General features: G+C 40.7%; 1 protein-coding gene across 12 annotated transcripts in view; it reads left to right on the top strand.

Annotated features, from left to right (window-relative positions):
• Nucleotides 1–25,353, top strand: part of LOC144817722 (homeobox protein not2-like) — a 1,386,394-nt gene that overhangs the window by 203,533 nt on the left and 1,157,508 nt on the right. Inside the window, exon 3 of one of the 12 annotated variants that reach the window (XR_013606957.1) lies at nt 5,663–5,712. The exons of the other annotated variants lie outside the window; for them this stretch is intronic. The gene's annotated coding sequence lies outside the window, so the exon portion shown is untranslated. The remainder of the gene's footprint in view (nt 1–5,662; nt 5,713–25,353) is intronic. 12 annotated transcript variants of the gene reach the window in all.

The raw sequence follows: 25,353 nt of genomic DNA, 5'->3' as shown, positions 1-25,353 counted from the left end.
TTAAGATGGTTGTTTGTTCAATAGTCAAGATGATATCTGAAAGGTTCACAATTAGTGACTCTTCTTGTTCAAATCCGTTTGAGCTGATGACATGCTGCGTGTCTGAACATTGGGTGGATGGTCCTGCCATGTCAGGTTTTTCTTTCTGCCTCGGGATTGATTTTGGCCTCTTCCTAAAAAAGGTTGTTGTAATTGGTGTGAGTTGTTAGGCATAGGCATCATTTGATTCCCCATTGGTGGCTGTTGTTCAGTGCCTGGGTTATAGGGATTCATCCATCCCCCAAAGGGTGGCATAAATGGTTGAAAGAAGGGCATTGCGTTCCCTGGAAAAAACGGTGGTCTTTGCCATCTGTTTCCTCTATTACCTCGTCGTGAGCCTCGAAATCTGAAATTGTTCCGTCCCCTTAATATACCACAGCAATTTTTTAACTTCCAGTGCCCACCTCTTTAAAATAAAATTTGGTTTTTGGTGTGACACTGCTTTTTAACCAACCCTTTTTGACTGCTCTACTCTTTATTCCTCTGTTGTTGTCCCTGAAATTCCTGGACACTTCTACACTTACCAGAGGTTGCCTCGGGCGAGGCAGGCACACAGCACGTCATTTGACTACCCGATGACTACGCCATGACGCTAGATAAGGGGCGGACAAAAAGATACACCGCATCATCTAAATCAAAGCGTCTATGAGGGTTTTCAAATATAACCAACGGTTATGGTAGATACCAGTGTCCATTCCCACTTTTTGATTGCCTTAGATTCTATTCAGGGGAACTGAATGGACTTTAATTCCTCTTCCCTCCTTTCTGATGAATGACTTTAAGCAGCGTGCAGCTGCAGGAATAGAACACCCATGCTAAAAACTTGGATAGCATTGAGGTGTGTTTTATTGGAACATTGAGCAGTGAATGATGGAGAATAATAGTGGTCTGAGTTTCACTGGAAGTGACATTGACGAAATCCTAGCAGCACAGCCCTTACTACAAAATGCGGATTTAACACAAGCCATCGCACAGACCGATGAATGGGACACTTTAACCACCAAAAGAAGAGAACAAATCCGAACTGCTATTCATGGGATTATCATGACGGAATACCTGAGATCTAAAACGGCACCTAGAGGCCTATGGGTATCTAATGCACCACGAATTTTTCTTCATGACCTAGCGTTTCGCCGGGATTGGTCTTCCATATCTTGGAAGTGTACTTTGGACTACCTAGTCCTCATAGTAAAAACAGCCAAAAGACTATCAGAGGCTCTATTAGTGGAGATACAAACCTGTGAAAATGAACTGAAAAGAAGCATTAACCCTCAGGTTTATAAAAAATGATTAGGTGAAATGGTGAAAGAAATGGACGAAACACACGAGTTTTTGATGCAAAACAAATTACAAAAACTGGCAAAAGACCTTAAGAAGTTCAGCCAAGAACGGATGCACCCCTACTCGAAGGAGGATTACACAGGAACAGACAATGCCTCAGATGCTGATTCAACTGGGTGGTCTTCCGATGGCTCAGAAGGCAACTCGGAGCAATCAATGCCGAGAAGGGGACGGAACAATTTCAGATTTCGAGGCTCACGACGAGGTAATAGCGGAAACAGATGGCAAAGACCACCATTTTTTCCAGGGAACGCAATGCCCTTCTTTCAACCATTTATGCCACCCTTTGGGGGATGGGGAATCAAATGATGCCTATGCCTAACAACTCACACCAATTACAACAACCTTGTTTAGGAAGAGGCCAAAATCAATCCCGAGGCAGAAAGAAAAACCTGACATGGCAGGACCATCCACCCAATGTTCAGACACGCAGCATGTCATCAGCTCAAACGGATTTGAACAAGAAGAGTCACTAATTGTGAACCTTTCAGATATCATCTTGACTATTGAACAAACAACCATCTTAAACAAAGGTCTCGGTTTTGTACCTACTCCACCGCTAGATCCTTTTAAACTAAAGTGTAAGTTATCTGAATTTTGCAGATTATTGAAATTGAAAGCTTTTTTCGATGGATCACCCATCCAACCTAATGATGGAGATACCACACTGAGAAGAAAATCCAAATTTTCACCACCAAACAATGCTGTTCCGATTGAAATACTAACATTCGAAAAGGCAATTCTAAAAGGGATTGACAATCTGGACAATAAGAAAAAAACGTATCAAAATCTTAACAACAAAGAGCGACGAGCCCTCGAAGAACTAAGAGACAATGACAATATAGTCATAAAACCAGCACACAAGGGGGGTGGGGTGGTTATTTTGACAAAAGAAGGATACAACCAACAATGCCTGACCTTATTGTCTGATGAGAATTTTTACAAGAAATTAGATTCTGACCCCACGGAAAGACTTGTAAACACCATCGCAATAATGACACATGAGGCCGAGGTAAATGGATGGATCTCAAAGAAGGAAGCGCATTTTCTGACACCGAGAGTACCCAAAATCCCTTTCTTTTATTCCTTACCAAAAATTCATAAGAATAAGTCACCTCCACCAGGACGCCCAATAGTCTCAGGGATTGGTTCGCTCTTGGAGCCCCTCTCGAAGTTTGCTGATGAGTATCTGAAACCCTTGGTTCAGAGAACCCCGACGTATCTTAAGGACACTCGGGATCTCTTGCTACAGTTAGCCGACCGAGATTTCGACCCTAATACAATGATCCTAGTGGGATTAGATGTCGAATCACTGTATACGAGCCTGCCACAAGATGATACTATGCAAATGCTTGAAGATCTACTCTTTCTGGAAGAGTGGCAACACCAGACCCCTCGCCATTTCATCCTGGAATGCTGCCGGTTGGCCTTGAAAGAGAATGATTTCGAATACAATGGCCAACTCTTTTTACAGTGCCATGGAACCTCCATGGGTAGCGCCTTCGCTCCGTCGGTAGCTGGACTGTATGTTAGCCAATTCGAACAAAAATTCGTCTTGAATAATGACAATCCGTACGTTTCCAGTATTTTATACTGGAAACGGTATATCGACGATATTTTGCTTATCTGGGACATGAACTCAAATCTGACCACGTTCATGGAGTGGTTAAATCGCAAAGATCGCTGGCTTAGGTTCACTTTCACGGCAAGCAATCAAAAAATTGATTTTTTGGATCTAACAATTTTTCCTGAAAATGGGAAATTAGAGACTAAGACTTACACCAAGCCTACAGCTAAGAACAGTCTCTTGTCATATCTGAGTTATCACCCTCCACCTCTCCGAGACAATCTTCCATACTGTCAGTTCTTACGTCATAAACGCAACTGTAGCAAAGAAAGTGACTATAAACGACAAGCAACGGTCCTAAGCAACAAACTACGAGCTAGAGACTACACTCCACTGGTAATCGCAAAGTGTAAGAAGCGAGCAAAAAATCAGCCTCGTGAATGCCTTCTACAAAGTCACCAAAAGGAACCAATAAAAGATCTTGTGACCTGTATTACCACCTTCTGCCCAGCAACCTACGATGTTCAAAAACTGATAAGGAAGAACTGGCAGATCATTACATCAGGCACTTTCAATTGTCCCAAGCCTAGATTTGCCAACAGGAGGACCAAAAATCTCAGGGATGTGTTAGTTCATACACGCCCTTGGAAAAAACCGATGAAAACTACCATCAGAGATGTCAATATGGCCCCTGTAACTGGCCATTACCCTTGTGGAACATGTGGAGTTTGTAAATTCACTAATACAACCAAAACATTACAACTGACCGAGGATTTGGTCTGGACCCAAAGACAGCACACGAATTGTAATTCCACACATGTGGTGTATTTAGTGACATGCCCTTGCCAACAGAAATACGTAGGCATCACCTGTAGGAAGGTTAAAATGCAAATAGGAGAACATAGGAGCAACGTGAGACTAAAGAAAAGTACAACAAAGCTCTGTACACATTTTGTGGAAGCAGGACACTCATGTGACGATCTCAGATGGACCATTTTGGAAATGCTCCATGACAAAAATAACAATGCAGAACAGATACTGTTCGAAAAGGAACAAAGATGGGTGAACCGTCTCAGAACCCATATATCAGGGATGAATGACAATATCCCATGGCACCATTTCTACGGATCTAGCTTTGAATATCTCCCATGAACGTTACTTAAAATAAAGGGACATATTTAAATCCGAACCATGAAATAATGATAAGTAAGTATCTATCCCCCTTATTTGGCAATTTACCATCATGGCACTGTACCTGCTGTCTATCACTTTCCTGATGTTCTAGCTTACATAGGATCATATAACTCCTTTATATTTGTCTGGGCGAGAGTGAATATATGCAATGATTCTCCAGCAACACCTATTATGATTAGGTCCCTGTAAAACCCATTGATTTTTATGTCGTGATCAACTGATATTTTCTTCAAGAATCATTTCCAATGATTAATTGGATTAGAATACCAAACTGCTAATATTCTTTTACTAATCGATTTGAATACAATATAGTTATTTACGAAGGGGTAATGCTTATTAACATTACTGGAAGGCGAAATAATGGAAGTATATGTATACATCTTGCTCCTTAGAAGCGCCATCTTTCCAGTATTTTCGTAACCCATTATGAACCCCTCATTTATTTTCACACCTGAGGTTATAGATGTGAAAGAAGGCCACCCCTCCTTACCAGGGGCAGAGTCAGCAAAAGGAGAGAATACTTTCCTACACGTGGGTAAGAATGGCGTTTTTCATCGCTTCAACTGCCGTCTAGATTCCCCTTTGTGTAAAGGCTTAAAGGGATGTTTAGAGCCTGTACAATGTTTGTTTATTTTTCATCTATCCCAGCACGGACCACTATAACTGCGGCTCGCTTGCACCCTGATGAAGAGAAATTGTTTCAAACCGAAGGTATTGACTCTGTAATTAATGTTGTGTGCTGACTGGTAAATAACTTCGCTCGATTTAACATTCATGAGATGTGAGAGATACGGTGCATTTCAGAGATGTAAAACAAAGGTATTCACTCCGTAGAAATGCTGACTGCCAACTGCTAGATAATTCCTCATGGTATAATATATGAGGTATAAGATACATGGTGACATTTTCGCATGCTGTTTTCAAATATTTATAACATCGCATATACTTGATAACGCATATACACCATGTATGAGTCTTTAATTTATAACGGGAATACATTGCACTTTGTGCCATTAGAGATTGGTGATATAACATGTTGCACGGCGCATTAGCACTATGAACCTTTACAATATTAACACTACATATACTTCCCAAATGTACAGACATAGTGTTTACGAGCGTTTGCTCGTTAATTGTAGAAAATTGCATTTTGTGCCATCTGTGTTTGCTTATGTGCCATACTGTGAATAAGGAATGGAAGATAGTGATATGCACAAAAGATACTTACTAAGAACAGTGCATGCTTTATGAGTTTAGTCCCTATGATCATAGGATATACCTTGAATTTTGCCTAATGGTGACTAAAAGTGTACAGACTTGGACCTATTTATTCTCCTCTTCTCAGCTCTACTTCTGCTCAAGTGCTCACAACGTTGTGCACGCCAAAAACAAGTGTTCGCTAATTATACAGGACGTTTGTTTGTTTTCTTGGAAATTACAAGGATTGTGTGTATGTGTGCTATTTGCTAATGTAACTTCCTCATTGAGAAGTACAATGTTGATTTTGTTCCCACACTGCAGGAATTTCAGTATGAGAGTCTCATACAATAATTGAAAACTACACAAATTGTGTGAGTACTACCAGTTTTGTTCTTTTTTGTATTGTCCTGACGAAAGCTCCACAGACCCTATTGGGCCCAGGAGAGCTGAAACATGTCGACCTACCTTTAGAGACATATGGTAATCCAGTAACTCGATTATCTAATATACCACATCAATGTTTTAACTTCCAGTGCCCACCTCTTTAAAATAAAATTTGGTTTTTGGTGTGACACTGCTTTTTAACCAACCCTTTTTGACTGCTCTACTCTTTATTCCTCTGTTGTTGTCCCTGAAATTCCTGGACACTTCTACACTTACCAGAGGTTGCCTCGGGGAGGCAGGCACACAGCACGTCATTTGACTACCCGATGACTACGCCATGACGCTAGATAAGGGGCGGACAAAAAGATACACCGCATCGTCTAAATCAAAGCGTCTATGAGGGTTTTCAAATATAACCAACGGTTATGGTAGATACCAGTGTCCATTCCCACTTTTTGATTGCCTTAGCTTAATAATGATGTGCATGTTCTTTGTGGTCTTGGCTGCAAGCGTAATGGAAATGGTGCAAAAACCAACAAGGGGAGAATATGGGGTGGGGGAAAAAGTTAAAGGACTGTACTTTGTTTATAATATTTTACTATTTATTGTGATATACGATGCAGTCGCAAATAAAGAAGTTTACAACAAAAAAAACAATCCGTAGGATAATTCGACCACTACATCAAAGTGACATCGCACATGATTCGCGCTCTCCATTGGTGGTCTCAAAAAACAAACTTGTCTCCGGGTCTCGCCTTCTTGACAACTCCCCCAGAATTCGTTCTAACTACGGACGCATCCATGGAGGGCTGGGGAGGCCATCTTCAGGACTTACAGATTCAGGGAAGATGGTCTCACTAATACCAACAAAAACACATGTTTTCTCTCTCCGCAGGCATTCCTTCTGTAGTGTAGTTCCTATATTCCCAATAGGCTCTGTGCATTGGAATAACATAAACAGCAGTTTAGACGTAGGACTGAGGTCATCTAGGTCTCTACTGACTATGTTAGACTTAATTAGTTTTGCCAGCTAGCTCAGAGGTCACTAGAAACTTTCTCGAGTGAACAGGAAGGGGTTAACTTTCCTGAATAGACAAGAAGGGATTAGTTTCTGACAACCGCATAAACATGACAACTTTGCTCCCTCAGAATAAAGAGTATATCTCTAGAGTCGTGTGCAAACAATAGACAGTTATTTCACTCAGTCAATCGTGCATGCTTAATTTCAACAGGAGTGCAGAGAAATAGAGAGACGGGCGTTTTCAATAAAAGGTGTTATTTATTGAGCAGTCTTCTTTCTCATGCAAGAGAAATGAGTTGCCACAATTGCAATACTTATCATAAAGTAAAGTGCGTACAGTAAAAGGAGTATTATGAAATAATACTGTAAAAGCATTGATATGGTTTCTTAGCCATATGATACTTTAAAACGGATAAAATATATACATACATAAAAATATTGACTAACGAACTCAACTGGTGCTTCTAAGATACGCCTACCCCGGTGTACCTGACCTAAGCCTAATACGTGAGAAGGAGTAAGTAAGTTGCAGTTTAAGTTAAGTCGTTTTTTTTGCCAAGAATCTGAATCAAGAATTCTCTTAAGGGTTTAGTCAGCTCCGTACCTTGGTAATAGAATGTAGGAGGTCTTGTATCTCTCTCTCAGGACTCGATCTCCCAGCAACCCGCAAGGGTGACTGGAAACACCGGAGCTGGATTTCCCGGCTTGAGATAAGACAGCGTCTCTCTCAGTGCGTCAAATGGGAGGGTCGGCTTCCTTCGGCACTCGCATCAGCTGGGCGTCGGGCAAGTAGATAGCCGCTCTGCTCCAAACTACCGTGTGTTTGCTTAAGGCAACTGTTGGTATATTTATACCTGAAAGGTGCCGAGTTTGACGTAAGGTTGGACATAAGACGTCACTAAGAACTAACAGTTCTTTCTGGACTCCAGGAGTTCTTGTGCAAATCAAACCAAAAGCAGGGGGATTTCCCGGGCTGCTGGAGGCTTGGTTTGTTTAAAGAATGCGTTGTACTTTCTAGGAGTCTATGGGAGTAGCCTTGCCGTATTTGGACTGCATGGCCTATGACTAGATATGGACATGATTCCTATGCCTTTATAAGGATATGTTTTGTTATAACCATATAAGGGCATGAATCTGGGATATCTTGATTAGGGTCCTAGATAGATTCACAACACCCACTCCACGTAATAATGTCCATCATTACTTAAATACTAAGCAATACTAAACATATAACGATGCATGTGTTTTCCAACCCACCCCAAAATACATAAATTGCATTTGAAATGGTGTATGGTATATACACGAAAATGAGTATTTATACTGTACGTTTTTCAAGCAGTGTTATCATTCAGGAAATGCATATATAAATATTAGCTGAATGAATTGCGAGAATTACACATGAAATGGCTCTGAATACAGAAAAGAAGGTCGAGACCATTTCATCACATATTTATACAATACTGTACATGTGCTAGAGGTTGAGGTAAAATATTGTCTCTAGTGTCTCTAAAAATAGAAGCTCTGTTCTCTAAGAATCGTTCTACTTTAAGCAGAGTACCATGTGCCAAAAAAAGGTAAATATTTTGGAAGTGGAAAAAAAAATCGCTTTCAGGGGAAAAAATAGTTCCAAATGTTTTCAGTAGTTTTGTTTATTAAAACTGAAGGCCGAATTCAGAGTTCAGGGAACGCTGTGTGCTCGTTGTTTTAAAAGTTATTCTCGTTGCTCAGGGGAGAACATCATATCAGACAGGCTTGCGAAAAAGTGGTCTACAACATCAGGTGAAAGTTCGAACAAGTTCGAAAAAGTTGAAATTGTGCATATGTGAGAACGATTGCTATCATCGATGTTTGGATCAGCAATGCTCACAGAAGGTTGTACCTGTTTGGTGCTGCTTTCCTCTCGTACTTCACCGCCACCTACTCGTAATGGTGAAGTCTCAACGAATGCCGTCATCAGAATAGGTAGCCGCTGGGGACAACACGTTGCATGAGTCGTTACCGGACCTAGCAAAGTATCGATATCCATTGGTACTGCTGATGGTAGTGTAAGACAGACGTCCAACACGCATTCTTCTCCGCATAGCAGACATCGAAGCACAGGTAAGATGCAATTCTGCCAGATGGGTCTGAATGAAAGAAACCATGTTGTATTCAGATCTCTTAGCCGCGCTAATCCGATGACTTTAGTGATTCGGTCTCGGTAGCGTATTGCTAGGATCGTCTCTTCCATTGTAGCTGGAGCTTTGTCTGTGGCTTGGCTTGCCATATCGGAGCAGTAGGATCAAAAATAAAATTCCTGCTATGAGTCCCAAAAGAAGAGGCAGACCGCCGAAAAGGGAATGGACAAAATTCGGGAAAATGCCCAGAACTGTTTCAAAGGGTGCTAACAGTCCCGAAAAAATTGTCTGAAATACATGTGCGATGCCACTGGTATCAGACATGTTTAAGATTTGACCTAACATTTCTACGAAATGCACGGGGCAATTTGTTGATAATAGGGTATGTATCTCTGCCGCTGTCCTTGCAACTTGCAGATCATATGTCTCTTTGGACGAGGTTAAAGGCATAGTTGTCTGTAAAAGAATAGACTTCATTCTGCTTCAAGTATCAATTCGAATAGAAGAGATATTCAAAGAAGGCCATATTGCCGCCTCCATGTCTGGATTGCTGTTTGGATACAATACTTGCATACAGCAAGTGACCATGGAAGTAACGCTCACGAGATAGGCTTTTCCTGGCACCATGCCACAACAGCTGTGGTCACTTAATAGAACGTAGCTGCAGTTGGAAAGCTGTCTGAAAAATGGCTCTATCTGTGTCGCAGGAGTGCCATGCAGGTGACATGAAAGGTTATTTGATGAACCTTCGCAGGCTCCATGTAAGTTAATACCTTGACACAGAAGTGTACCGCTTAGTGATTTTTTACAATTGTTACCACTAAGGAATACCTCTTTTTTCCCTTCACTATAACATTTGTGTGTATAAGGTAAATTCCTTGTTGACTTGATGTATCCTTTACCCAACCGTTCATACAGGCCTGCTGGTATATATTTTTGGCAATACTTAAACTGGAAAGTTGTTATCGGAATTGTAATTGTTCCGTGTATTATCCATTCAATGACAGGTCTCTCTGACATTGTCAATGGTAATCTCTCAAGTTTTTCAATGCTCAGAATCGTATAGTCTGCTCCTTTTTGTGCCAAACTGATTTGTTTATCAGTAAGGTTAAAGATAGAAAATAATGACGTTATGTTGATTAGACGCCATGGCACGTAGCCTGAACGCAGGTTTTGCAACGTCCAGGCAAGTTGTACAATAGAACGCAATTGAGACTGACCATGTTGTAACATTAGTAAGTCCTGCTCTATTATATCAATAGCAGATGATACAATGCTGTCCAGTGAATATATTCTGGAGGACAGAGTCGTTAACCCATTGTCCTCTACAGAAAGTGATTTTTCCAAATTTATATGATCAATTGCTCGTATTTTTTCTGCAGTTTCAATTTGTGTTACTTTCCAAGCTTCGTTGTAAGCAGCATATATACCGGCGTATATAAAACGTTTTTGACGCTGTTTGCGTGGTCCCAGTATGAAATCACGCAAGTCCGCACCGTCTTTAAGTAAAGATAAGTGTTGCCTAATTTCAGCCAGTGTGGATTTTTGTAGCCATTCGAGGCATAGTTTCCCTACACTGTATGTTGTAACTATCCCTGGATGTTGTCTCTGGGAGTATCTTGGGTCTGGCCTGTTCTGTTTTAACCCCTGTAATTTGTTCAGGAATCTATCTTGACAGTTATTTGTGTCTATGGGCCAGATCAACCATTTTTTCCAATCAGGATTTGTTCTGTTTTGGTGAAAAATATGGGATACGTCTATCTCCTCATCTCTAGTGCTATTACTATCAGGTATGGGCTTCGGAATAGACGGTTTATTTAAGTCTTTTATCTTGGCTAAACCAAGACAGGTTGTTTGCTGAATGGTGTCATTCAGGAATAGTATCTGTTCTGGGATCATGCAGGCTCTAAATAATGCTTCTAGACCGTGTACCTGCCAGTCTTTTGAACCCCAGATGGTTTTTGTTTCAATGTTGTTTTTCCAAAATTCAAAACCAAATGTAGACATTTTGTCATAAAGTTTTTCAGAATAAATCAATTTAGTATTTGTCAACAACATTGTTTTCATTCCTGTCTTATTTAACATTTTAAAATAAAACGTTTCTGGATCATTTGTGTTAAACCCTGAGAAGTATGGGAATTTCTCATAAAATGTTTTCGAGCTGCCTTTTGGTGGTGTTGCACAATGTTCCCATTGGTTATAATTAAAAACATTTCTAGGATTAGCAGATTTATGCAAATAGTGATGACCATAATAATTATAACAGTACATTTCTTCATATTTAGCTGAACCCTGCAAATAATCTTGTTCTGTGAATTTTGCTGACATTACTAAATCTGACATCATATTATTAATATTTTCAAAGTCCCAATCATCAGAGAAAGTACTTGGTTTTACAAAGTCACTTAATGAAACCTTAAATTGATGTGGATATTTCAGGAGCTCAATCGGGCCATACATGTCATAATCAGTTTTGTCCCATGCTACCCCACTGGGTATTAGATTGGCTGTGATGTGCACTGATGACAGTTCTCTTTTCTCGATGTGTGAGGATTTGTGAGGCTTTAGGACCAAGTTGATGTTCTGACTTGCTGTGTCCATTGTACTATATCTTCCTTCAATATATTTTCCCAAACATAGAACCATGATGAGCCGAAGTAGGAGTAAAAGTACACCTAACACAATCCAAAATTCAATCCATGGTGAAATCAGATATGTTTCTTTTAGTTGATGAAAAAGTTCAGTCATTTTTTCTTTGAAAGTTTTTGTTGCTGGCGTTTCTTCATGCTCACTCGGATCATCCGAAAAGTCATCGAAATTGATGAAGTAGCCAGATGCAGTTGACAATTGTTGGAATTGCTTCCGGATTCTCATTTGTCTTTGCATTTTTCTTTGTTTCATTAGCATAGTCTGAGGCTACATCATTGTAGACAGGTGTTTCTTGACGAACTGTTGCAATTTGGGTTTCAAGAGGCACAAGTTCCATGGCTTTGTTGCATAGTCCTTTTTTATTCACTGCAGGTTTCTCGAAAGTGATTAATCTTTCAGTTTGAACCTCTTGGATTGTAGCAAGATTTGGTCTTCTGCTATTTCTTGGGAGTCCACTGGGCCTACTACTTATTATTGGCCACATGATTGTGGTTTTACCAGGTCGATGGATACAACTCGGTTCTCCTTTTTACCAGCAAGGGGCGGTAGTACTACTGATCTTGTTCCGCTGACAGATGAGACAGGTACTGCTTTTCTGTAAGAAGGCCCAAATTCCTTCTTCACCGCGATCTTTTCTCTGACCAGATCCCCAATCTTTGGAATCCAGACAGGTCTTGCTGGGACAGGTGGTTTTTCTTCAGTGGCTGTTGGCTTTAACTTTATGTTACTTAGACTTCTTCTTGTTTCATTTAAGTCCTGTAAAACAGCCAAACGGTCTTTGATATCAAAGGCTTTTTTTTTTACCACTGAAGTCTGACTATCTAAGTCCTGGATGTGCATTCTAGTACCGAACAATAGTTCGTATGGAGTGATACCTTTTAGAGAATTTCTTGGCAGATTGTTAAGACTACGTTGGACACTTGTTAAATGTTTGACCCACCCATCACCCGAACCTAATACCCTCGCCGTTATAGATTGCTTTATGTCACGGTTTTTTCTTTCCACTACCGCATTTCCCTCAGGATGGAAGGGAGAAGAGTACCACAATGCAATGCCCATGCTGGTCATGGCCTCTTTGTAAGCTCGAGAGCTAAACGCAGGACCCTGGTCAGAATGTAGCATGCCAATTGCGTATGTGCCGATAAAGACTCGCAAATATTTTTTATAACAGTTCTGGCGTCAGCCGAGCGCTGGGACCACATCCAAATGAATCTCGTGCAGGAATCCACTGCAACAATGATATATTTATAGTTGCCATCCCTTTGTAAGGGACCACAGTGGTCCAGGTAAACACATGCTAATGGTGTGTCTGAGATTAGAAGGGGCGTCCGTGCTGGTCGTTTCACTGTTGATACTTTCATTCTTTGGCATATTTCAGATTCTAGAACATAGTTTCTAGTCTGTTTCCTCATGCGTGGCCACCAATATCTCTGTTTTAATAATGATATTGTGGCGGAAACACCAGCATGTGCAGAGGCGAGCCCTTCGTGTGCCGCTATAATTAGTCCTAATCTGTGTTCCATGTTTGGAATTGCCCTATCCCCCACTCCAGGGATTCGAGCAAAAGGAACATTATTCGCATCAGTTATGTATGAGTACTTTACTGGAAAGCCTTTTGGGAGGGTTTTTCTATCATCTTTTACTGAAGCACCGACAGCTTGTATTATATCGCTGTCTATTTTTGTTTTTGACCGTGTGATAGCACCTACGGAAGCCGTTTGCACAGCTGCCTACGCGACTTCATCAGCCAATGAATTCTCCGCAACGTGAACGCCATCACGTTGATGACTCAGTGTATGTATCATGTGAGTTTTTTGTAGTTCTTTCTGTAAAAGAACTACCTGTTCCCAAAGCGTTTTATGCTTGATTGTGCCACCTTTTGCATCTTTGAAGCCGTTTTGAACCCAGTTCTGCAAGTATTCATTATAAGACTGATCGCAGTAATATGAATCGCACACTATTAGTGTGGGGAATTTGCGATCGGTATTTTCAAGCGCCATCTTAAAAGCCAGTAGTTCAGCTTGCTGAGCTGTACAATCTCCTAGAGATTGAGTTTTAGTGACCAGTGGTCTAAATTTTCCTTCGTGCCAACGACCTTTAACAATCTCGCACGCAGCACTATATGCTTGTTTACCCCCAACTGCGGGTTGTGCTGATCCGTCTGTATATATTATACAGCCGTAATGTTCCAGAGGCAGGATTTCGGTCGGCAGAGGACATTCATATTCATATTGGAGAAATTCTTGTGTTTTTAAGTTACGATCAAATTCGTATACTACGTCTGGTGCAGCAAGAGAATTAACCCATTGTATCCATATCAGATGTAGTGCTTTAGCATTTGGAATGCTTGCTCTTGTTACTGCTTCTAGGGCAGGTACTGGTGTAACGATTATTATTCGTTTACCTTGTGCCAGGGCTCTTTCTTTTGCTACAGCAGTTTGAACCGCAGTTAGAATTTTTCAGTAGAACTGAATTTTATTTCAGCTTGTGTGTACAAATGTGATTTGTAAGCTATTGGTACCGTTTCTCCCTCATTAGAGGTCAGGTAAGTGAATCCGCATCTTCCTGGGATGACTCGGATTACAAGGTTGCGTTTGTTTGCGCGTGTTTGTAGTTTTGTTTTAGTTAACATGTCTGTTTGTAATGATCTTAGAATTTCTGTGTGTTTCTGAGTCCAATTGAATTGTTTGAAATCAGGTTTTATTAATTCATAGAGAGGTTTAACCCTCTCCGCATAATTTAGAATGTATGTTCTTCCGAAATTCAGGAAACCTAGTATTGATTGTAAGTTCTTCAGCGTTTTTGGTGCTTGGAGTACAGCACATTTCTCTAAGAAATTGTCTGCTAGGCTTTTGCCTTCACTTGATAATTCATATCCTAAAAACAGGACAGTTAGGTGAGCAATTTGTGACTTTTTAAAGTTGAATTTGTACCCTTCAGCTGCGAACCCAAGTATTATGGTGTTCACTCTTTTCAAGTGTGTCTCCAGGTCATCATCTGTGAGATAGATGTCATCGACATAAGATAATGCCTCATCATCATATATTTGTAGTAACTCTGTTACCCTTGCTGAGAATAATCCTGGGCTATTCTTGAATCCCTGTGGGAGTCGACAGAATTGTTTTTGCGACCCCATTGTTGAGAAAGCGGTCAAATACCTGCTTTCAGGTGCAATGTTGTGACAAAAGAATCCATTAGAGATATCTAATGTTGTTTTATATTTTTTGCGCACGATGTTATTCATTAGTGCTGCACTGTGTGAGTTTTGTACTGCAAATGTTTTGCAACAGGAGTTTAAGTGTCTGTAGTCCAAAACTAGACAATATGAATCGTCTGGCTTGGAGACAGGAAACAAAGGATTGTTCATTTGCGAGGTGCATGTTTCAATCACCCCCTGATATTCAAGTTGATCTAAGATCTCCCTGACTTGCTTTTTAGAGTCTTGCTTAACAGTCTTGTGCAGTCGGTTGACTTTTTAACTGAATTTTGTGGGGAGGAGAATCCTCATCCCATCCTACATGATTTTTATATAAAGCAGGGGCTTGGGCCACTGCCCATTTTCTTGCAAATGTGTATTTTTATGAATTGGAATATGATTTGAGAAGGCAGGCATAATCATTTCTTCGCCATGAGGGCACTCCCTGATAAACTCTGGTGGCCAGTCTTTTTCAGCTAACAGGATATCATAGCCTTTAGATAAGTTATCCCAAAAGAGACCCCTTATTTTCCTAGTTTTGTCCCCCTCTATACGCAATGTTATTTCGTATAATTTATGGGGTTTGCTAACTCTGGTGTCTGCAGTTTCCACCTGAATGTATTCATTCGTGTCCACTGTCTCCAGAAGATTCATCAGGATCTTGCGAACTATGGTTACTTCTGCTGCGCTGTCTAGCACTGTCTGGGCCCACTCTCCGTTTTTCAGTTGTGTCCTCAGTATCCTCGGCATGTTTTATTTTAATACTTGCTACCTTCTTTCTTGGATATTGTAATTTTTTACTTTGATGAGCAGGCTTTGGACTTGACGTGCTATTCCTTGTGTTCTGACCGTCCTCTTCTTTCCGATTTCTGTGAGGAAGTCTGAAAAGATCGAGAAGGACGTGTATCAATATCTTGATATCTGTCAGGTTTTCTCAATTTATCCCTATCTCTAAGGTTGCATCTTTTCTCAGAGGGCTCCCTTTGGGGAGACTTGTTTCCTCGTTCTGGAGATCTATCTCTCCGTTGAGGAGACCTTCCTCTGGACTGAAAACGTTTTTCTCTGGGAGTGGATTGTTTATTACCATCCCAACTCTTTTTTGGAGTATTCAGATTATTTTTAATAAAAGTTTTTTCAGGATTTTCAATTAGTTGTGGTTTCAGTGGTTTCCCACCCAAACTATCTCTACCTAGTTCTTCATAGGATTTTTCTATGATTCTGGCAAGTTCAAAAGGTTGTTCTGCTATATCTGTTTCTTTCAGTTCCTGGCGGATCGCCACAGATGCTCCTTCTCCTTTTATGTTGGCTAATAATATAGCCGAGACCTGCTTGAAGTCTTTCAGTAATTTCATACCCAGAGTTAAAGCAGGTTCTGGACCGTATTCATTTTGAATCTGTCTTAATATGTCTGGTATAACCGCCATGGACGGAACACCATGTGTTTTTGTGTAAATTGAAGCAAAGACTGTGCCCCAAGTGTCACAGTCCTCCACATGTGGTGCGATCCCCATTGGAAGACAGATAGTCAGAATTCTGTGTTTCTCATGAGGTGTAGTATCAGGAAATACTGCCTCTATCTGAGTGATTTTTTGTGCTAACCAGAATGGAATTTGTTCCCGTTTTGCGGGTATTTTGCCAATCGCTGATTGTATATTCTGTGGTGTGATTTCATTTGTGTTTCCCTGTTGAGGGGTTTGTTGTGGAATTTTTATTGCTGGTTGGACTGTTGAAGTCCTCATGACATATTGAACCAATTGTCTATGTATTTTAATTAGTTGTTTTAGCTGAGGTAAAAGTTCCCGGTCTGACATTTTTTCTATGTCGGGATGTGGTGTGTGGCTGGCTAGAACCGGCCACGTGGCTCCTGGTCTACCTAGTGGACCGAGCCTGGTAATGTGATTTTGATGTTTTAGGGCGCCATTCAACCAGAGCAGGTGCTCTTGGTAAGTTTGTGGAATTTCAACGTCCTGGAAAGGAGCGTATTCATTCGGAGATTCCTCTATTTGGTAATAGTGGAAGTCTTGTGTTAAAGCGTTTGCTGCTGGAAAATGTATCCATGAATAGAATACCTCTGTCTGCCGATATTCATGGGCCTCTACCACGAATATGACTGTACCACCTCTCGGTGATAGTCCATTTTCTATAAGCTTAAGAGTTATAGTTCTTCTTACATTAACCGGAATGATTATAGCATTCGGGTCATTATTTTGGAGACTTGTGTCATCCGCTAGGAGTTGAGCTGCTATTCTAGCTTTCTCCCTTTCGTCTTCACTATCCGACATTTTACTGACAGAAAGTTTTTTGTTTTTGCAGAGCAAGTTTCAAGGAAACAAAGATTAGGTGCACAATATTTTGGAACACTGTAACCTTCAACGTTGACTAAACCAAAAACTAATACATAGGAATCTCTTCCTACTAAGTTCCGGCGGATATTAACCTTTTACCCACTCCAGACGTCTTTTGGAGTTTACGGAAAAGGGGTCTGTGTGAAAAGCACGACTGAGTTACTCTAATGTCTTGCGTTAGATTATCGCCTTACCTAACGTTGGGCGCCATGTAGTGTAGTTCCTATATTCCCAATAGGCTCTGCGCATTGGAATAACATAAACAGCAGTTTAGACGTAGGACTGAGGTCATCTAGGTCTCTACTGACTATGTTAGACTTAATTAGTTTTGCCAGCTAGCTCAGAGGTCACTAGAAACTTTCTTGAGTGAACAGGAAGGGGTTAACTTTCCTGAATAGACAAGAAGGGATTCGTTTCTGACAACCGCATAAACATGACAACTTTGCTCCCTCAGAATAAAGAGTATATCTCTAGAGTCGTGTGAAAACAATAGACAGTTATTTCACTCAGTCAATCGTGCATGCTTAATTTCGCCAGGAGTAGAGAGAAATAGAGAGACGGGCGTTTTCAATAAAAGGTGTTATTTATTGAGCAGTCTTCTTTCTCATGCAAGAGAAATGAGTTGCCACAATTGCAATACTTATCATAAAGTAAAGTGCGTACAGTAAAAGGAGTATTATGAAATAATACTGTAAAAGCATTGATATGGTTTCTTAGCCATATGATACTTTAAAATGGATAAAATATATACATACATAAAAACATTGACTAACAAACTCAACTGGTGCTTCTAAGATACGCCTACCCCGGTGTACCTGACCTAAGCCTAATACGTGGGAAGGAGTAAGTAAGTTGCAGTTTAAGTTAAGTTGTTTTTTTTGCCAAGAATCTGAATCAAGAATTCTCTTAAGGGTTTAGTCAGCTCCTTGGTAATAGAATGTAGGAGGTCTTGTATCTCTCTCTCAGGACTCGATCTCCCAGCAACCCGCAAGGGTGACTGGAAACACCGGAGCTGGATTTCTCGGCTTGATAAAAGACCGTCTCTCTCAGTGCGTCATCATTAGTACTGTTTGCTTTGTCACGAGCTGTTATTAAATCTATGGCTTTATATCCTCTATTTAAAAATCTTTCAGTCTTGTTTGCGTACAGTACAGAATTTCCAGCTGTTGCCTTGCTTTGCAATCTAGTGTGGATCTTGATTTCGATTATATAGATTTCTACATCTAAAAATGTTACTCGCTCTTTACTGATATCAGATGTGAACTTGAGATTTAACGCATTAACATTTAAAATCACTACAACATTCTTAGCCGTTTCAAGGGAACCCTCCACCAATGGAGAACATGCTGGTCCACCATCTCTTTGTGGGTGGTCTCCAGGACATGCTCCTCCCACCAGCCATGCCATGTGTAAATACGTGTAGCTAGTGGAGAAGCATGCCCCCATGACCACTCCACGTAACTGTTGAAATATTTCCTTATTAAATAGGAAATAATTGTGGGTTAAACAGATCTCTATCATTTTAACCAGCATCTTATTATGTTCATACATCTGAATGCTTTGTTTCTCCAAATAGTAGCGAATTGCGATTCTCCTATTAACATGACCAGAGAATCTGGATTTCATTAAAGACACAGAGGCTAACATTATGCATTAATCCTTTAATGCAAATCACAAACAGCCGCCTACATCATAAAGAAAAGAAAAAGAATGTGTTGACAACATAGCAACAATATAAGGCATGAGCAAGAGCAGAGCTGCCTCTTTTAAATGCAATGAAGCAAGGAGAAAGTTAGCAAAATCGAGGTGCAACTTGGAGCAAAAGGCGATGAAGAAGGTGAAAACCAAGGAAGGAAGTGAAGGCAAATCCAAGAAGATCCATTAGGTTGAACTATCTGAAAATAAAAGTGAAAAATGTAAAAGGTTGAAAGAATCTAGCAAAGAAAAAAGCAAATTGTAAACTTGAACATGAACAAATAACGATTATCATATGAAATGCAAATAGTAAACAACATCATATGAGATGCAAGGCAAAAGAATAGATTCTCCGTCCAAGGGAGGGACAGGAGGGATAATGTTAGCCCTCGTGTCTTTAATGAAATTCAGATTCTCTGGTCATGTTAATTGGAGAATTGCAATTTCATTACAAGACAAGGAGGCTACATTATGCATGTTGGTAGCCTTGAATAACGACGTCGGAGAAATGTTCAATAGGTTTACAATAATGATGAGCAAAAGTAGAGGCATTGGACCAATCAGCAGCTTTAAGGATAGCATCCAACTTACCACCAGACCAGAAGTACTTGCTATCCATAGCACCTCTGAGAGAATGAGCTTGAAATTTGGAAAGGTCAATACCAGCAAAGTTCATAGCCAATTTAACCCATCTGGTAATAGAACAGGATGAGATGGGTTTAAAAGTTTTGACAAAAGAAATTAGAAGTTGATTGGCATCAGGAGGGCGAAGGTCTTTCATTCTGGAATCGTATTCTTTCATACAATCAACAACACAAAGTTTTGGGCAAAAGTCAAAACGAGGATAAAAAATAGAGTCAGACATGGTTTTAGTTCTCCCAAGGATTTCAAACTTAACACCAAACATGTCATAGCATCTATTAGAGATATCTAGAGCTTTCACATCGGAAACTCTACGACAAGAAACTAAGCATAAAAGAGAAGCAAGTTTAATGGAAAGAAATTTCCTGTTAAGAAGAGAATTGTCCGGCCAAGAGCAAAAAAGGTCAAGCATAAGTTTAACATCCCACACAGATTGGTATTTAGGCCTAGGAGGTCTTTTAAGTCTAATACTCTTTAGAACTCTACAAATAATAACATTCTTACCTACTGTCTTACCGTTGACAAGAGAATGTCCTGCGGAAATAGCAGATCTATAACAATTAATCGATCTATAGGAGAGGCCATTGTCGAATAATTCAACAAGAAAATTAACTATATTGACGATAGGAGCCTCCACGGGATCCAAGTTCCTCTCCATGCACCAACGAAACCATTTTTTCCAGATGTTATTATATCTGTAGTGAGTTCCTGGTTCCCAGTATTCTCCGAGGAGAGTGAGAGCAGATGACGAAAGTCCAGACAATTTGTTAGATTGCCTGACACTTTCCAGGCAAGAAGGTTCAATCTCCCTGAAAGAACCAGGTGGTGATCTTTTCCGTTTGCGTTTAGAACTAGACCTTTCATTGCAGGACTCAGGAAAGGAATGTCGCATGAAAGCTCCAGAGCTGTGGGGAACCATGCCTTAGAGGGCCAGAAAGGAGTTATCAGGACTAGGGAGCACTGATCCTGTCTCACTTTTTGAAGAACCCTCTGAATCATGGCAAAAGGAGGAAAGGCGTAAGGTCGAAGAGGGGACCATGGCTGGAGAAAGGCGTTCACTGCAAGAGCGCCCGAGTCTGGCATCCAGCTGAAATACCGAGGAAGTTGGAAAGTCAATCTGCTGGCAAAAAGGTCCACATCGAATGGGCCCCAAAAAAGAGACAAGGAATGAAAACGGTCACGTCGAGTTTCCTTTTTTTTTTTTTTTTAATATTTTTATTGAGGAATTTTTCTCCCCCTTTTTTCCCCTTAAACAAACATGAGCAGGGCACAATAGAATACACAATCATAGATCACAAATTCATATATGCGAAAAAAGAATATAAAACCATAAAGCACAAAGTCGGACATAGGTATTCATAAACTCAAAACAGTAAAATAAATTCTTCATCATTCAATATTCGGTTCCTAACTTCCACCGAATAAAAGGGTCCCAAATTTGCATACCCAATTTCTTACCCTTTTTTCCCTTCCTAGCATAAATAGCGGTTTCCAGTTTTTGTACTGATAATACTTTACCCAGGCATTGATGGTATGTAGGAGGGTTTGGGTCAAGCCAGGCCAAAGCCACTAACAATCTAAGGATTGCCATTGCTATGAATATAACGTTTTTACAGTTTAAGTGTCCGTCAGGACTGACCCCCAATAACATAACAGCTGGGTTTAGCTCTATTGTTGATGATAGAGCATTCTGGAAAAAATTCCCAATATCCTGTTTCAGCTTATCTAGGTGTGGACAGACCGAAAACATATGTATCAGGTCCGCCTCTGTGCTGCCACACCTAAAACAGGTAGTTCCGGATAAGCCACCCGATTGAGCAATTTTCCCAGGTGTGTAATATAAATGATATAAAATCTTATAATGTTGGGCCTGGAGAGACGATGAGCATAACATTTTCCTTCCCATCTCTAGTGACTCAATAAACATATCCCTGGATATATCCAAATCTGCAGACCATTTATCCGTCCATTTCTCCAAATCGTCTTTATTTAGTTTTGTCACTTCCGAATAAAACCTCTTTATAGTACAATCAGAGCCAACTTCTATAAGATCCATGATTATAGTTCTTTCAAAGCCCAATGGTCCCCCTTTTTTGTTCGATATACAACTTCTTATTTGGAGATATTTGAAGAAATGCTTTGTGTTCAACATATATCTATTTTGCAAATCTGTAAATTGTAGTATGCCGTGCCCACCCAACATATCTCCAATCTTGCTTATCCCCCGCCTCTCCCATTCTTGAAATACACCTCCTGAGAAAATCGTACTAGATAGGGAAGGGTTATTTTTAAGTCTGGTGTATGCATTATACTTCCCAATTCCAACCTTTTTAGAAAATCCTTTCCATATATTATAAGCAGCTATTATAGTCTTGAATCGTGTTCTTTTGAAATAACTTTCCTCCGTGAATCTCAGGAATACATTTTCTGCTTTTCTACCCAAGGCCAGACCAAGTGAGCCAATCTTGTCCCAGCCGTCCACCTCAGCCCCTCCAATCAATCCCACCATATTTTGCAGTGCTGCAGCCCAATAATACAGTTTTAAATCTGGTAGTGACCAGCCCCCTCTTTCCCGCGGTAGCGACATATACCTCAGTGCCCTCCGTGTCTTGCCTTTAGCCCAAATAAAACGATTAATCATATTTTCACAAATTTTAAACCATTTGTTGTCGACTAAAAGTGGAACTGCCCTAAAAATTTACAAAAATTTTGGCAAAACCAACATTTTAATAATGTTGACTCGTCCTACTAGCGACAAGTGGAGATTCTCGTATCGGTCCAGGTCTTTCTTTACTTTATCTATAATTGGTACAATATTGTTTTCCACCAGAGTATTTAAGTCTGCTGATATCTTAATTCCTAAGTACATCCCTGCCTGGACCACTCGATTATCATCACAAGAGATCGCTGAGTTTTTAATAATCTGGGTCTTTGAAGTATTCAGGGCATAGCCTGAGACTTGCCCAAATCTACGAGCCTCTGTTTCTATCAGGGCAGTCGCTTCAGTGGGGTTGGATGTTAACACCGCCACGTCATCAGCGTATGCCAGTATCTTACAGGATCCCAATAATGTATATAACGGGGTAATTTCTGGACATGATTCTATCCTACGGATTAATGGATCCATATACATGGCAAATAGCAGCGGGGAGCATGGGCACCCCTGCCGTGTACCTCTTTTAATCATAAATTGTCCTGTGGTGCCTCCATTAACTCTTAAGGCGGCGACCGGTTCCTTATACAATGTCTGTAGAGCTTTCACGAAACCCCCCTAAACCCTGCTCTTATTAGGGTATGCCACAGATAGTCCCAGGAGACCCGATCGAATGCTTTTTCAGCGTCCAACAACAGTACTGCCATTGGGTCTCCTGTGACCTCAGCGGCATCGAACAGAGTTATGACTTTCCTGATGTGATGAGTTGTCCCTCTTCCAGGGATAAAGCCGTGTTGGTTATTGCTAACTAGGGTGCTTATTACTCCAGCAAATCTCTTTGCCAGAGCTTTTGAATATATTTTAGTGTCGTTATTTATCAACGTGATTGGTCGATAGGACCCTGGCTCAGTCGCTGGCTTCCCTTTTTTTAATATTAAGACTATAACTGCACCCCGCCAAGATTTTGGAATAGACTCACCTCTCTGGGCTGCTTGGATCGTTTTACTTAGGTCCTACCCTAAACTTCCCCAAAAGGTTTTGTAAAACTCTAATGGTAGCTGGTCCGGGCCAGCAGCCTTTCCTGAGGGGAGATTACCCATAGCTTCTTTAATCTCGATATGGTCCAACAAGTTCTCTAAACCTTCTGCATCTTCAGTTGGAATCCTCTCAACTGGGACATTCTGTAGGTATTCGCTTATTTCTTCCGCACTACTTGGGTGTGGGGCATCGTATAGTGCCTGATAGAATTTCCTAAACACTTCTCTAATTTTCTCGGAGTCTGAGTGTAATCTTCCATTTTCGTCCCTGATTTCCCTGACAGTCCCGTCTGCTGCTATTTGTCTGGTGCGCATGGCGAGAACATGTCCAACTTTTTCGCTGAACTCGTAGCACCTCTCCCTTCTGATAGTGTAGTATTGTGCTGCCTTTTTTGCCAGGTCCTCTTCAGCTTCACTTTTTACTTTCATTAAATCTATAATATATTGTTCAGTTGGTTCGCCTCTTATGACACAATTATTAAGCTGTTCCTCTGCCTCTGATACGGCTCTCTCTATCTCACTTTGCCGGAGTCGTTCTGTCTTCCGTTTATACGCACTATAACTGCATGTCTCTCCACGGGCACCCGCCTTAAAAGCATCCCATATAACTCCCACCGGGGCACTCCCTCTATTATTTTCAAAAAACTCGCTGATCCATTTGGACATATGTGATATGTAATTATTATCCAAAAGCAGACCTCTTTCAAATGTCCAAACCCTACTTAATCTTGTTCTCCCTATTAATTTCATCGTCAATACTAGGGGATTGTGATCGCTAAAAATTCGTGGGAGCCTATCAATTTTAACTCTGGATATTAAATCATTAGATGTTAAAAAATAATCTAACCTGACACAAATATGGTGTGGTGCTGAATAATATGTGAAGCCTTTTTGCTCCGCTCTAATTGTGCCCCAGACATCTCGCAGGGTGTTATTTTCTATAAGATCCACCAGGGCTTTATGAACTTTTTTCTTTCTGCCTTTGTAACTTCCAGTCAAGCCTACTCCCAGTCCATCCGCCCCATTAATGTTCAAGTCACCTCCTATAATAACCTGAGGGGGCCAGGCTGTCAGCTCAGAATCTAAAAACTGTAAAATTTCTGGATCATCCTGGGTTGAACCGTACACTGCCACTAGTGTCGTCCATACACCTTCTATCAGAACCTCGACCATAGCCCACCTACCCCATTGATCCTCTAATTTTTTCCCAATTAGCACATTTTTATTCCTTGAGAGGATAGCCACCCCTCTGTTTTTTGTCCCCTGTTTGGATCTTGCTATTAAATGAAACCCCAACTGTTTGAGACAGAATTCCTGGGTGTTCATTATGTGTGTCTCTTGTAAAAATACGAAGTCTACACTCATCTGTCGCAAACGGACTCCTATCTTTTGCCTCTTTTGAGCATCGTTTAGGCCACATACATTCCACGTTACAAATCTAAGAGACATGTCTAAATTTTAAGAGACTATAGGCTACCTGTACACATTTATTTATCAAGCTATCAGATTCACTTTTTGCTGCAGTTATTACACCAAATGCACGACTTACACAGATTCCCGTTTTCATAATCACAATCAATTCAATACTGTACTTATTCTCATGCAACCATTCCAAGATGAGATCTTCATGATCCCAACATATTCCGATGTCCTTGTGCCCTGCCCTTGTTCCCTCCCTCCCCCACCCCAGAAAGCCCTCCCACAGAAACCCATCCCCCCTACAGGCAAATAGGTCCGAGGGACCTATGTCTGACCGACGTTGCCTACAGGATGTCGCGCCCTCCTTCCCTCTCCTGATTTTCTTAAGCCAGATAGTGATCCTCAAGGTGCTCACACCCGAAAAGTTGTGTAACCCCTAAGCACCAGTCTGAAACTAATACTGCCTGCCAAAAACATCAAAACAAGCCTACATATCTACAAGGCCTTAAATTGAAAAAAAAATAAAAATAGGAGATATACACTCTGAACCCAGAATCAGATGGTTTAAACATACAGTGATCCATAATATTATTAGTCTCTCTCTTTCGTTTTACTTTTTTCGGGGAGTGTCCCGAATGGCGACAACTTGTGCGTCATGCACCACAGGTTCCTTATGATGAGGCTTAGGTTGACTTCTGGTTTCGCGTAAAAAGCTAAGATATTCTTGTGCCATAATTTCAGAATAGAAGACTTTGAAATTTCCATTTAAACCAACCTTTAGACATGATGGGAACATGAGGTAGGCCTCGCAACCTACATTCTGGAAGGGGGTGATGAGTTTCCTCATCCGCCAA

Source organism: Lissotriton helveticus, chromosome 2_1 (assembly GCF_964261635.1).
Source record: "Lissotriton helveticus chromosome 2_1, aLisHel1.1, whole genome shotgun sequence".
In the NCBI taxonomy this organism is placed as follows: domain Eukaryota; kingdom Metazoa; phylum Chordata; class Amphibia; order Caudata; family Salamandridae; genus Lissotriton; species Lissotriton helveticus.
The sequence above is the reverse complement of the archived record's forward strand: the minus strand, read 5'-3'. Positions and strand labels throughout refer to the sequence as shown.